The sequence below is a fragment of the Saimiri boliviensis genome, chromosome X, assembly GCF_048565385.1.
Source record: "Saimiri boliviensis isolate mSaiBol1 chromosome X, mSaiBol1.pri, whole genome shotgun sequence".
Taxonomy (NCBI): domain Eukaryota; kingdom Metazoa; phylum Chordata; class Mammalia; order Primates; family Cebidae; genus Saimiri; species Saimiri boliviensis.
The window spans coordinates 5,143,294-5,156,892 of record NC_133470.1 but is presented as its reverse complement, the minus strand read 5'-3'; the positions used below and the strand labels follow the sequence as shown (position 1 = coordinate 5,156,892).

General features: G+C 37.7%; 1 long non-coding RNA gene across 2 annotated transcripts in view; it reads right to left on the bottom strand.

Moving 5' to 3' along the window:
• Window positions 1–2,414: 2,414 nt before the first annotated feature.
• LOC141582832 (uncharacterized) overlaps window positions 2,415–13,599 on the bottom strand; it is a 410,126-nt gene continuing 398,941 nt past the window's right edge. For both annotated transcript variants that reach the window (XR_012515746.1, XR_012515745.1), the window contains exons 4-5: window positions 3,096–3,211; window positions 2,415–2,679 (exon numbers count right to left, since the gene is read on the bottom strand). This is a non-coding gene — a long non-coding RNA (uncharacterized LOC141582832). The remainder of the gene's footprint in view (window positions 2,680–3,095; window positions 3,212–13,599) is intronic.

Genomic DNA, 13,599 nt, shown 5'->3' with positions numbered 1-13,599 from the left:
ATATTGTATGAATTTAAATCCTGGAGAAATGGTGGTCAATTTGGAGGTAGAAACAAATTTGGCAAGTCGGAGGTAATGTTGTCTTGACTTTGAGTTGATGCTTGGGTTGGACTCAAACTGTTGCTCTGTCTCGTTCTCTTTCTCTCACTGGTTTCCAGCTTTTGTTTTTATATTAACGCTACCTTTGTCTCGCTCTCTCCCCCTAATTCAAAGAAAAAATAAGTAGTCTTTGAGATCACTGCACATGCCTAGGACTGGAATATATTAAGTGGTGATGCCATGTGATTTTTTTTTTTCATTTCTCCTGGACAGTAATATTTGACATTCGGTTGTGGAGAAGGTTTATTTTTTGGTCACTAAAATTAGCTCTAGATAGTCTTCAACTTCCACTAACGTTTGCTTCACAATACTGTATTGTAGGGAAATGAAGGAAAGGAAGTGTCATGTTATTCACATCACCATTCCACAGACCCACATGCCAATGGTGACATTTAGTGATTGCAATAACAGAGTCAACTGAGAATACTGGTATTTCAGTATTTAACTGTACGAAACATGTTTAAAACATTATATTTGGGGGAGAAAGGAAGTTCAACTTTTTATTGTAACAAAATCATAAATTTTATTTCAAAAACAAAAATTGCAGCTCACCTTTTTCTTTTTTAAAATTTTTATTATTTATTTATTTATTTATTCTTAGACTGTCCCAAGGAACAAACAGCTTTATCTTCTTTAGTTTCATTATGTATAGATAGATATACTGAAGAAGAATTACCTGTGTCAATTTCAAATTTTCATATACATATTTCACTTATTTGAAAAACTTCTAAGGAGTTACTCTGGGGATAAGATTCTCACTTTGTCTTTTTCATTGTTCTACTTCTTAAGGATTTTGAAATTCACTTCTTGGCATACATCAGTATGTACCCAGCGAATATACACAATTATTATTTGTCTATTTTTAAAAAGAAAAGGAAAGAAAAAAAATTTAAAAATGTGGAGCTAAGTACCAAAAGAAATACTTAAAAGATTTTTTTTCAGTATAAAAAAAGTTTCTGATATTTCTATTTCTGGGTACAATTTTTTTGGTAAAGAAGAGTCTTACTCACAAAATATTTTCATAATAAATTATTAGTTATGAATAAACATTGAATTCATCAATAAAGATGCTTGAACATGAGTGACTCACTGAAATTAATACGTTGTAGATCTCAGTTTCAGGTTACAGTTATAATCTTGATTTTAGGGCTCTAATATATGACCTGCATATCCTGGTATCATATGATTCATATCAAGTTTTTGTAGCTGTTTGTTTTAATGCCATAAACAGCTCTTCAGGAATGACCCCAGGGTGATTCATTCTTTTTAAATTTAAATTTAATGTTATTTTATTATTTGAGATTGAGTTTTACTCTGTCACCCAGGCTGGAGTGCAGTGGTGTGATGCCAGCTCACTGCAACCTCCACCTCAGGTGTTCAAGCGATTCTCGTGCGTCAGCCTCCCAAATAGCTGGGATCATAGGCGTCTGCCAGCACATCCAGCTAATTTTTGTATTTTTACTACAGACAAGGTTTCACCTGGTCTTGAACTCCTGACCTCAAGATCCACCCTCTTTGGCCTTCCAAAGTGCTGGGATTACAGGCGTGAGCCACCGTGCCAGGCCTGCCATTTATTCTTTACCTGGTTCAGAAGTTAAACTAGGAGCTTATTTATGTATGTAATTATTTATTGAGATGAGGCTTTACCATGTTGCCCAGGCTGGTCTCAAACTCCTGGCCTCAAGTGATCTGCCTGCCTCAGCCTCCCAAAGTTCTGGGATTACAATCATGAGAAACCACACGTGGCCTGGTTCATTCTTAGGCTTTGGACGTTTCCCTCTTTGACTGGCAGGCAGCCAGTCATTGAAGTTTCTTTTCTCTTTTTCTAATTGGGAAAATTAGCCTTAATGTTGCGCGATTCCTCCAGTCTAGGAGGTATAGTTTGAGGATGCCCTAATTTCCCCTCTTTCCCAGCCAATTTTTGGGGGTGAGGGAAGGACAAGGTAGGTTGAGACGGCTTGAGAGCATCAAAAAATGAGAGCATCGAAAGTGTCAGGGCCGGGCGCGGTGGCTCAAGCCTGTAATCCCAGCACTTTGGGAGGCTGAGGCGGGTGGATCACGAGGTCGAGAGATCGAGACCATCCTGGTCAACATGGTGAAACCCCGTCTCTACTAAAAATACAAAAAATTAGCTGGGCATGGTGGTGCGTGCCTGTAATCCCAGCTACTCAGGAGGCTGAGGCAGGAGAATTGCCTGAACCCGGGAGGCGGAGGTTGCGGTGAGCCGAGATCGCGCCATTGCACTCCAGCCTGGGCAACAAGAGTGAAACTCCGTCTCAAAAAAAAAAAAAAAAAAAAAAAAAAAAAAAAAAAAAAAAGTGTCAGAAGTGCAGATAGAAAGACAACAGAGTTTCTATTTTAATCCAGGAACAGACTGCATTTTATCAGCTACTCTTGGTTTTTACCAAATAGCGTAGTTAAAATGCTATGTATGTAAAGTGAACTTGCAACACATTACTTATGTGGTTGACCGTATCTCACGTTTAAGGATTCATGTCCTGCTGTATTCGTAGACACTTCAGCCTCAAATATTTGAGGTTCAGCAATCCTTTTGCTATCACTTCAGTTTTCTTTCTATAACTAAATTTAAGAAAAATACATTTACTAATTGTTACTTTAAACACATGGTCCTTAAAACATTTCTATCTGCATCTCTGTCTATCTGCATATCCTGGTAACCATACGTCAAAAGTCTGCAATCATATCTTCTAGACCAGTTACATTTGAGGTGAACTTTGGGTATGGGATTTCAATGCCTTTTCTCCCAAGTACTTTAAATTGTGTAGAATTGCGTAATTTTTCTATACACAATAAACTCATTTCTATAATTTACTTAATTAGTTCTATGATGCTAGATATTTTGCTTGGCTTACATTTTTTAGTTATAATTTTTTATGTAGAGACTCTGCATTTAAATCTTGGCTTACATTTCTTTTATTGTGTAGGGCCAAATTTTTTTATATAGAATTGCTAAGTCCAAACCAAGGAATACTTACATGGCACTTGAGGCATATTGTCATGCTGTCTTCCAGAAATGTGCAGCCTCCGAGAATGCCTTCTTCACTACGCTCCTGTTGGTGTCATTTGAGAGCTGTCGATCTAGGCCTCTCTCCTAAAATAATAATGCAGTTGGAATCAAAAGACAAAATATAGAAATCATAGGGGTCTTTGATTTTCTGTTTATACAAAGATTGGTTGATTACATCATTTGGCAATGGAAATCTGGGGAGGGGGGAACAGATAAATAGGTGCAAGCATGATGTTTTAGATACTCTTCAGTTAGTATCTACAAAATTTCTTCCCTGAATGGAAATTTGTCTCCAAAACAGGGTTTCTATGTCTCTTCCTCTATCATGCTGCCACCTTTCCAAAGACTATTTTTGCTTAAACAATGTATTCAAACACCAGAGACCATACTGTTAGAATCACAATTATTTAAAATGTACACATACTGGATTAACCAGTTATATATGCCCTGTCTTCCTATGTTTCATAAAACCAAAGTACCATACATTCTTAAGGTAGTGTACCCTATGCTGAAGTCCCTGTATTGTTAAATATACATAGTGAAGCCCAAAAGGCTCAAAGAATTGACATGATACTTTAATATCACAGACTAACGTGGCTATTCACGGAAGAGGAGATATTAGTGGATTGAGTAGTTTCCACCACTACAAAACCTCATAGGTCTTCATATCTGGACGTGGTGTCTGATATTTAAACCAGCTAAAAATTCTGCAAGATTTAACAAACAGCTTCCAAAGTGTTTTTTGTCTGTTTGTTTTTTGTTTTTTTAAACCTGTGATGTTTGCTAATTCATTCTGATCACCTTAAATCTATATACGTTACTCAGTGGAATCTCAAACGAGGTACTAGGAGGTGGCTTGTGACCTAAACACTTTAGGAAGAGCTAACTTAATCAGGAAAGTTTCTAAGTTTTTCTTTTTCAGCCCAACTTTTCTTTCATCCTGTCTTGTTTAAAAGATTTAAATTTCTTTAGACTGATGAGGATGGTGGTTCAGGCCAAGAAAGTGTGGGTGGAATTCAAAGCCTTGCTTTGTAACTAGAATGCAAATGGTATTCTAACATAATTTGAACTTGATTGAGCTGCCCAAATTTCAACCATCCTGGAGCGAAACACAGGAAATCTGTACCACAGCCAGAAAGATTCTCTGAATTCCAAACGGAAACAGAGCATTTCTCTATTTCTTGGAGTTGTACTGGGCCCAAATGTGTAGTCTAGAAAATAATGGTTAAATGTTGTTTTTGGACCAACTGTTGAGTCAGTTTTAAAGTTCCTACCAGGAAAAAAAAAAAATAAAGAAAAAATTACCTACATATAAAAAGCCACAAAATCAAATTGTCTTTTTGGCTTAAAATTTTCTTCACATTATTTTATTGAAGTTTATATTAAGTTTTTGTTGAAATGAAATGTTCCATTTTTTTTTTCAAAAAAAAAAAAAAAATGTGAGTTTGCTTTCATTTACCCTGCTGTCACAGCATCCAAGAAAGTGCACATTACCATGATTGCAGCCGAGAAGGAATTGGTTCCTTAACTTTTGATAAGAACATGAACAAAATAACAGACATCTCTTTTCTATTTCTTCTTGAATACTGGACACAATTCTATTTTTTTTTTAACTCAGTCTTCATTTTTGGCTTCAATACCTTGCATGTGTGGTATAAAATATACTAGAATGGCTATAATCAAAAAAGATAGAACATAATAAGTGTTGATGTGGGTGTGGACAAATTGGAACCTTCACACAAACGGTGCAGCCACTTTGGAAACCAATTTGGTAGTTTCTTAAAAAGTTAAAGACAAGTGTACCATGTGTTCCAGCAATTCAACTCCTAAGTAGCTACCCTGGAGAAATAAAACATGTGTGCACAAAGACTTGCACAGAAATGTTCACAGCAGCATTATTCCTAAGAGCCAAACAAGTGGAAACAACCCAAATGCCCATGAATTGATGCATGGATGAACAATATGTGGTATATCTACGTAATGAAATACTGTGGAAGTCTAGGTCCAAGCAAGAGACAGAAACCATGCAGTGGGGTTAAATAGGGAGAGTTTAATGTGAAGAATTATGAAGAGTGATGAAAGAGTAACTATAAGACATGCAGAGACTCAACTCCCTTTGGTATTTTAAAGCTCAGGGTTGGTATTTTAAAGCTCAGGGAGAGAGCTCAAAGGAGACACTAGCAAAGGTTTTAGACTTTCCTGGAAAATGTATATGGCACTGCCATCTAAGACTGGAGATGTTTGGTGGTTTGGCCAGTCCAGAGTTGGTCTTGAGTTGCTGGGCAAACTGTGGACCACATTCTGGAGTGTAGGTGAGAGGACAAGTGATTGGTAAACTCTGTGTTAGGGAGTCTGTGCATTGGACTGGACAGAAGGTTCAAAGGGACACAGCCATGTGGGAAGCTTGCAGAAGGACAACAGCTTGATGTGTCAGACTCGAAAGGGAACTCTGGTTTCTGAGCTGAGAAAGCTGCGGAAATATTACCAGGCCTAGGTGTCAGAGTTGCTGAAAGGCTGCAACCTGGGCCTATGGCTGGAAAAGGTGCCACCAGATGTCGTCAGAACTGCACTTCCGATTCCACCCCCTGCACCAGAAATTGCAGCCTTTCTTTTGCACTATCTCTCCAGCGCCCTCTGCTGGGGAAGCTTAATGTGGTGCTCAAGTTAAAGGAGCAGAGCTTCAGGGAATTCTCTTGTTTATCTGAAAATATATTAAGGGGTGCATTGAGAGCTGAGAGGCAACACATTGATAACAGAAAAATTATATCCACCAACTTACTAAAAAAGGAAAAAAGTACTGGCACCTCCTGCCACATGGATGAAACTAAAGCATGATCCTGAGAGAAAGAAGCCAGTCACATAAAACCGCATCCTGTAGGATGTCATTTATGCAAAATGTCCAGAATAGGCAAATGCATAAAGGCAGAGAGTAGATAAGTGTTTGCCAGGGGCTGGAGGGAGAAAGAATAGGGTGTGAATAATAAACGGTGAAGGGTTTCTTTTTGGAGTGATTAAAATACTTTAAAAGTAGATTATGCTGAAGGTTGCAAAACTCTGTAAATATACTAAAAAAAAAACAAACTGAAATGTACACTTCAAAGGGGTGAATTTGATGGCATGTAAATTGAATTTCGATAAAGCTGTTAGACTAATTCTACTATGTAATTAAAATTTTTTATTTTTAAATATTTATTTTCATTTTTGCAGATTTCTGTGGTACAAGTGCAATTTTATTACACGGATATATTGTGTAGTGGTAAAGTCTGGACTTTTACTGCAAGCATCACCCAAATAGTGTACGTTGTACCAAATAGGCAGTATTTCCTCCCTTAATCCCCTTCTATCCTCCCTTTGGAGTCTCCAACATCTGTTATTTCATTTTGTATGTCCATGTGCACCATTATTTAGCTCCCACTTGTAGGTGAAAACGTGCGGCATTTGACTTTCTGAGTCATTTCCCTTGGAAGAATGGCCTCCAGTTCCATCCATGTTGCTGCAAAATATGTCATTCCATTCATTTTTATGGCTGAGCTGTATTCCATGGTGTCTATGTACTACATTTTCTTTATCCAGTCATCTGTTAAAGGGCAGGTGGGTTGATTCTGTGACTTTGCTATTCTGAATAGTGCTGCAATAAACATGAGTGCAGATGTCTTTTATATAATGATTTGTTTTATTTTGAGTAGATACGCAGCAGTGGGATTGCTGGGTCAAATGGTAGCTCTATTGTTAGCTCTTTGAGAAATCTCCATACTATTTTCCATAGAGGTTGTATTAATTTACATTCCCACCAACAGTGTATAAGTGTTCCGTTTTCTCTGCTCCCACACCAAAATCTGCTGTTTCCTCACTTCTTAATAATAGCCATTCTGACTGGCATAAGATGGTATTTCACTGTAGTTTTAATTTGCACTTCTCTGATGATTAGTGATGTTGAGCTTCTTGAAAAAAAATTTTTTATGAGATGCAGCTTTGTTTGAACTGACCATGTTGTGTTGCTTTTAACCCAAAGAAGAGCAGAATTGGGAGCATCAAGAAAAATTATTTAATTAGGTTTTAGAATTTTGTGTCAGCTAGACTTGGATAATTACAATAGTTTTAGAAGTCATGATGACTCTACATTTATTTGCTTGCAATGTGACTAAATTCTAATTTTATTTCATTTTTTTGCTGTAACCTCTTTTTAATAGTTAGATATTTATATGGTACAAATCTCTGGACTCAACATTAAGTCATCTTTCCCTTTCTGGATCTTTCCTCCGTAGCTTAATAGTACACGCTGAAAATAGGAGAAATCTAAATCTGTAACTTGTTTTGAGAGTGTTCCTGAAGTGAAAGGATTGGTGTGTGGAGTGACAACAGTAAGATGCCAGTCTCCTGCCTTTTATCCATCCTTTTTCACTTACTTGTGAGCTTAGTCTTCCCATTATATCCTATTTACAGGCAGAAGGAAGGCTTTACATTGACTGACAACTACAAAGGACCACATTAGACTAGGAGAAGAGAGGTTCGCTGTGATTATTAAAAACTGATCCACAGGAGTGGCTTCTTGGTCCAGTTCCATCCTGCAACGAACCCACATCCAATCAGATGCACATGTTCTGGTGTGTGCAGTCTAAATTTTGCAGCAGTGTGGCCTGATACACAGAGAAAGAGGACAGAAACAGCCGGACCATGCATCACACCTGCTATATATTATTAGATTCTTATATTTATCAATATTAAACCTCTGTTTTGCCACACAGAATTGGTTGTGATGTGTTTCTAATTCCCATAACAGATTTCTTCATTTTGATTTTGCAAGAGTAGTTTATTAAGGCTGGCTAGGCTGCCTGTAACCATGTGAAGTACTTCTGTTTGGTCTTTTAATCACTGCAGATATGGGATGCTGATTTTGTGAATAAAGAGCAGAAAATGAATGGGAGTAAGATGCTAATGGGTCAACATTCCATTTTCCTATTATGAACCAAGGTGAGAGGAGAATTATTAGCATGGCACTTCATTTAGGAGGTCATCTGATGTTCACTGTGCCTGGGAAAGAAAGATGGTAAAGTGACCAGGTCTGTCCTGGGTCAGAACTCATGACCAGAGGTCACCTCTTGGAGCACAGTAGAGCCATTTTGTTTCCAGTCTCTCCTCTGCTTCTGTAGCCAGCAAAACATCTTATTCCTTGAAACTCACTAAGAGAAGGGAAAAAATGAAGAGACTTGGATCCATATTCATCCCTCCATTTCTAAATTGAAGAACAGGAAGGCTTTTGTTTATGTCTTGGGCAATTAAATCAGCAGTCTTGGAATGTGAGCACAGCATCTTTGTTCAGAGGGCCAAAATTCAGACACAGAGTAAGAAAAACTCAGATTTGAGACAGGCTTATAGAAAGGTTGTCCTGATGCAAAGAAGACGATATGAGAAGATATTCGGAAACTCAAATACACAGGGTGCAAAGCTTACAACTCAAGTAAAATACCCTGCTGGCCTGACTAGGTTTTAGAGAAACAGAGGGCTGCTCCTTATTGATTAAGGACATACCCAGAGTAGACTGAGAAAGAAGCATACATATAACTTATCTGTTATTTTAGCACCAGAAAATCAGGACTAACGAAAAGTGGAGAGCTCTTTCCCTCTTCCCTTCTTTCCAAGCCTACCTAAATAGACCATGCAAACACTATTCTACGAATACCTCTCGCCCATCAAGTAAACAATTCATGTGGATGTAGTGCTGGGCCCTTTTCTGTCACTATGACATCAGCTCCACAGATATATTTGTTATTTAACACAGGCCTTCTAAAGATCCAACTTCTTCACTCAGTTGCTTGACTCAGGGTGGGAACATCATATACAAGAAGGGCCATGGAAAAGAAGGTTTGAAGCAGATGGACCTCTTTAAAAGACTAATTTTAGACAGATTCAGAAAAATGCAAATATGTCATTTCACTTGACCATAGCATTAGCATCATATTTAACATTTTACTCTGGACCATCTGGGGCTGATTCTCATCTTTTGAAATTTTATGGGAGTTATTTTGGCTCTGCTTGGGAAAGTTTGGGTTGAGTTACTAGCAGCATGAGGATCTAGTCCTGTTGCTGAAATAGAAAGATGATTTTTAAAAATCTCTTTTAGAGAAAAATTGCTTTAGGAGGAAGAATTTTGAAACTCAGAATATATTTAAGAGATGAAGAACATTTCAGCTACCAATTTAAAGCTCAAACAAACAACAATTACTTGTATATGAGTAAGACCTCCTATTTTATTTGGATTAGAAGACCCTCAATTCTCCCATATGGTTGATGTTTCTGTGCTATTCCTTGCTGCAAACATCTTTAGATGAGTTTACTCTTGTTTCCTGAGAAAGTTCTGGGTGTGGCCTCACATGATATGGTAAGAGAGTGGAGGAAAACAATCTTTCTCTTCTCTATCTCTGTGTAAACACGTTCCTTTTCAGTCCCAAATGCTCTGTTCAGGCTGCTAAAATATGTTGTGAGTTATTCATTTTAGAAACACTATTTATTTTAGAATGTGCACAAATGCTGTTATACATCCACATAAGCCTTCTGAGGAAAAAATAACACTCCAAATGTTTCAACCTTAGCATCTTCGTTCTTTAATGTTTTAAAAATGTCTCTTCTTTGTTCTTGCCCATATGGGTACATATTTTTTTTTTAAATGGTTCAATTATAGTATAGCATGTAGTACAAACTGTTTTGAGGAAGGAATTATTTTACTTGATTTGACCTTGTACAGAACTGAAAATTTTATTCAAATAATCTCGTTAGATCTATCAAATCCAATAATATTCATTTAATGCTCCCTAAAAAGATTATTTAACTCAAACATCAGGAAAAAATAAATGTGTATTCTGTCTTAAAAATGGACACCATTTTAAGGTTATGATAAGCATTTCAAATTTAATACAAAAGTCTGAGTAATGCTTTTGTGAACGAACATACATTATATATTCCATTTAAAATTATTCTCTTGTCACAAAGTAGTATGTACATTTTCAATTATTCTGTTAATTCAAGGTGCTACTGCTGTCTGTAGAAATTCAAGTTGGCCACTGACACAACATTAATGAATTACAAGTGGGTCACAGACGACTGAAACGACAAATAATTGGATGAACTTCAGCCATGAGTTATGTAGGTGGTCCTAGCTGCAGACCCAGAACTGTCATGGCCTTTGATTTGCCTCTCCTTTTGTGGTTAGAAAATCAAAGATAGAATTTAAAACATCTGCCTATACACTTCATTATGGACAAGTGGGTTGTGGGCATGTGTTTGTTTTTGTTTTCATCTGCTTCCCTCCTCATCTCTTGCTAAAAGTACTCTGATTTTCCTTTGTGCAATTAATTACTCTCCCTTGCTTAAGAATGTGGTATGGGAGTCTTGGTCCCACTTCTGCAGTCTAGGAGATTTTAATTGCCTTGTATGATCAAGAGATCATGTGATACCAACCACAATGACCAGTCTTGGAATGGTCAGGTTACCCAGTTCAGGACACTGGAAGAATATGAACATCACAGTGCATGTACCGACCATGAGCTATAAGAGATGCTTGTTTCTTCCATGACCAGAATGAGGACTTGAGGCTGGTACTACACATTAACTATTCAGTGATGGCAATGTAGAGCTCCATCTACTGAGGAGCTGCCAGTTGGACCCTGTGGTTTGAGTCAGGCCTGGAGAAGACGGTAGTGAGACAGCAATGGGTCCCTGGTTAATTGGTTTGAGCAAATTTCTTGATTAGGTCTAGCCCAATGGATTTTTTTTTCCCCAGTAAACCCAGTAAATTACCTTTGTTATCCAGTATAGTAGCCACTAATCTCATGTGTGTATTGAACATCTGAAATGTGTCTCGTCCAATTGAGATGTGCCATACATATAAAATACACACTGGATTTCTAACTTAGTACAACAAACATTTTTATACTGACCTCATGTTGAAATTGTTATGTTTTAGACATCGTAGGTGCATTGGTCAATTTGCATTCTTATAATAAAATATTGAGACTGGGTAGTTTACACAAAACAGAAATGAATTTTTTTACAACTCTGGTGGCTGGGAAGTTCAAGATCAAGGCATCACAAGTTTGCTTATCTGGTGAAGATGTCAACTCTCTGCTTCCAAGTTGACATCTTCTTGCTGCAATCCAAGGAGGGGAGAAACACTGTATCTTTACAGGGCAGATGGTGGAAGAGCAAGTTAGCTAAGTGCTGAGTGAAGCTTTTTATATAAGGATTTAATTCCATTCACAAGGGGAGGAGACCTCATGACCTAATCACCTCTTAAAGTCTCTACCTTCTAGCACTATCACATTGGTCATTTAATTTCAACATCTAAATTTCAAAAGGAACACATTCAAGCCATAGCACTGGGCCAATAACTATGTTATTAAAATGACTTTCACCCATTTCTCCAAGAAAACATGAAATTACATAATCAGCTTATATCTGTGGCCCTTGTTCTATTAGAAAATACTGGCTTAACCCATTTTGAATTTTCTTGATGACATGTAATGTAAATATTTTTAAACTTACACAATAATTTACTTTTTAAAGCCTAGTTGGATAACATCAAGTTTGACTTTCATACTTTGAAAAGCCAGTTCTAAGTTAGAAATGATTTGTATATCAGCATCCTAGCTAGCAAAGTCCAACGTCAAGTTAATGATGCATGTGATTTTTTATTGGTGACATTCTCCAAAGTTCTTTGGTTGACCTGCTTTATGTGTGAGGACTCTGAATGGCATAGGCTTTATTGTCTCTCAAAATATACAATTTCTTTGTGTACTTCTTTTCTGTCATTACAATAGCCTAAAATTGAGCTGAAATTCTTTCCCCTTTGGCTATAATATCAGTACAGTATCCAGCCTCCAAGATGACCCTCAATGACTGAACTGACTTGTATAAGCAATAGGATACTGAGGTAATGATGCGATGTGACTTCAAAGCATAGGTCATAAGAGACATTTGAATTTCCCTCTTGCATTCTTTTAGCTAACTCAATCGGGAGAAAGCCAGCCACCATGTTGTAAGGGTACTCAAGCAGCCCTCTGGAGAGATCCATGTGATGAGTAACTGAGAAGGCAGGCCAGTAGCCATGTGGCTGAGCCATCTTACCAACTGATCCTCCAGCCACATAGAAACTTTCAAGACTAAAGCCCTGATGGACAACCTGACTTCAAATTCATGAGGGACTTTGGGCCTGAACCTCCCACCTAGGCCACTCCCAAATACCAGACTCATGAAAACAAAGGTATAATATATCCTTATTTTAAACCGTAAAGTAGTAGGATCATTTGTTACATATTAATAGATAACTATTACAGTCACATTTTACATTGATAAGAGTCATCCTACAAGAGAAACAACCCTCAAACGTGTTTCGTATTGCTGAGTCACTTCCTTACTTTCTCCTGTTAACTTTTCCAGTTAAATCCTTGCTATCTCGTTTATGTGGTTCTATGGTGTCTGAGATAGGCCAACCTTTTTATCTTTAAGCTCAAGAGGAGTTTGGGTTGTAAAAAGTGAGTGGTTGGTTCTGAAGAGGCAGATGTCTGTTTTTAATGCTTTGTATTACTTGAACCATAGACAATTTTAGGCTTAAAAGGTCTTTTGGAGGTAAATGAGTCCAGTGCCTCCTCCAGATGCTCAGAAATTCTCTCCACCATTCCTTCCAGGGGTCACTCAGCCTATACTTAAATATAGTACTAGAGGACATCCAGCTCTGACACTAGCTCTGTGGATAATGTGAGATTGCCCTAAATTTTAGAACAGGATTGTTTATCCTAGGGCCCTTAGATTATGCTGAAATATACAAATAAACTACAGGTGTCCCTGAGCTCCCTGAGATGGCACTCATGCATGAGATTGCACTCCTGTGATTTTTTTTTTTACATGGAAAAGTATCATAATTTTACTACTCCATGAGGTTACTAGGTATTTTTAGAACCAATATATAAGAAAATAACAGTGTATATTGAGTCAAAATAGATGTCTGCAACTTCTCTACTTCAGTTTTGGATCTTTATAGAAGCACATACAGTAAGAAAAACCCCTGTGGCCTTGTCTGGTTCCTATATTCTACTTCACACTCTTTTTGAAAATCTTGACATCTAGCTGCAGGCCCGGCTTTCCTAGTGTCTAGCACTAATGTAGACCTCAGACCCAAGCGGTTTAAGAAGCCCTGTTCAACGCTCCAAGGTCTCCACCAAGTTGTTTAGTTGCTGCGTCGGCCCTGACAGCCACCTAACACCATAGTCTGCTTAGTATTGCTGATCAGTTTGCTCTGCTCATTCACCATACAGGGCCAGGCGTGCCAGCTATGAGTCTATCACAGAAAATTGAACCTGTATCCTGCTAAAATGTTTTGCTGGGGTTAAATTCTGCCTGCCCTCACAGTTGTCTGTTGCCCATTTTTTTGGCTTTAGCTTTGCTTTATTTGCTTTTATGATGCTTCACTTTTTTTAGGT